This window comes from Notechis scutatus, chromosome 1, assembly GCF_049901735.1.
Source record: "Notechis scutatus isolate UNSWTSFEM ecotype Mainland chromosome 1, rNotScu1.2, whole genome shotgun sequence".
In the NCBI taxonomy this organism is placed as follows: Eukaryota; Metazoa; Chordata; class Lepidosauria; order Squamata; family Elapidae; genus Notechis; species Notechis scutatus.
Genome location: NC_142009.1, coordinates 21328181 through 21330122, shown reverse-complemented (window position 1 = coordinate 21330122; position 1942 = coordinate 21328181).

Sequence of the window (1942 nt, the reverse complement as noted above, 5' to 3'; positions counted from 1 at the left end):
GGCGGCGGCAGCGTAGTCGACGCCGCCGTCGCTTCGACTGCGGGGCGACGCAGCCAATCAGAGCAAGCGGAAGATACCAATTTGAACGATGCCTTGCAGCAAAAAGGGGGAAAGTTAAAGGAGGGGATTGGAATAATCCCACTAATTTGTGGGATGTGGGGGGAGAAAGAAATAATAACTTGAAAGAGTCTCTGTTCCCAAATGGGCTGTACCACCATGGCCATTAAACAGGAGGGGGAGGACGGCAGGATACGGAGGAATTGTAGCCTAAATAATAAAAATCTGCTTTCAAGCAAAACGAATTCATTTGTTTATTACTTTTATATAATGTCTTTTATCCAAGGAATTTAACACAATAAACAAGGCTCTGTCCACTGAATATTGATCCTCAAAATAACTACTGAATCGTTAGGTCACTGCTCAGTCGCAGAGCCTTAACGTGTGGATTTCAAATCGCAGAATTCCCTAACATTATGCTTAGTTTTTTATTTATTTATTTATTTATTTGATTTGTCAATTGTTTACAAGATAATAAGTACAAGTGTATACATAGTTGTGAATATATGAAATGGGTACATATAAGAAAAATAAAAGAATAAGAGAAACAATAGGACAGGGACGGTAGACACGTTGGTGCGCTTATGCACGCCCCCTACAGACCTCTTAGGAAAGGGGTGAGGTCAATAGTAGACAGTCTAAGGTTAAAGTTTTTGGGGTTTGGGAAGAGACTAAAGAGTCGGGTAGAGTATTCCAGACATTGACCACTCTATTGCTGAAGTCGTATTTCCTGCAATCAAGTTTGGTGCGGTTTACTTTGAGTTTGTATCTGTTGTGTGCTCTTGTGTTGTTATGGTTAAAGCTGAAGTATTCATTGACAGGTAGGACATTGCAATGTATGATTTTATATACCATGCTTAAGTCGGACCGAAGACGGCGTAATTCGAGGTTTTCTAATTTTAGAATTTCGAGTCTGGTGGCGTAAGGTATTCTATAACGGGTAGAAGAGTGGAGAACTCTTCTTGTGAAATACTTCTGGACTTTCTCAATTGTGTTAATATCACATACGTGATAAGGATTCCAGACTGATGAACTGTATTCGAGTATTGGTCTAGCAAATGTTTTGTATGCTCTGGTTAGTAGTGAGATATTACCAGAGAAAAAGCAACGTAGGATTAGGTTAACAACTCTTAATGCCTTTTTGGCTATGTAGTTGCAGTGAGCTCTAGCACTTAGATCATTAGAGGTGAGTATTCCCAGGTCCTTTACAGAGCTTGGGTCATCAACAAGATCTTGACTATTCAGTTTGTATTTTATTTTCTGATTTTTTTACCAATATGTAAGACAGAGCATTTATTTGTTGAGATTTGGAGTTGCCATATGTTAGACCATTCAGATACATAGTCTAGATCTTTTTGAAGGGTAGTAGTATTGTCTGTGGTATTGAACTTTTGTAAGCCACCAAGCGCTGCAAATAAATTTAATAAATAATAGTAATTTCAAATACTTAGGAGAAAAGTGGGGATGATAACCTTTTCCAGATTTTGCAGGGAAATTCATGGGATTCCTATCCAGAAACTTTAGTTACAAAATCCAAGATTTTATTATGTAAGGAACAAGGTTCAAGGTGAAAGCTGTTTTTTTAAAGTTATTTATGGATGCAATTTATATCACTTCACCTGGTAACTCTGAGCATCTACCCACAGCAACACCACCTTAAAAATATAAGACATTTAGATATGAGATTGTATTTTTTCTTTTCATCCAATTTCAGGAAAACGTATAAGGTTCTGAATTAGTGCCTGGATCCATAAATAAGACAGATAAAGATTAAGAAATAAAGATGGTGAATTATGATACGAGTATCTCCCCAGGGCAGAGTTCAACAACAAGTTGCTTGAAGTTGTTTTATTATTTGATTTGTCAATTGCTTACAAGATAATAG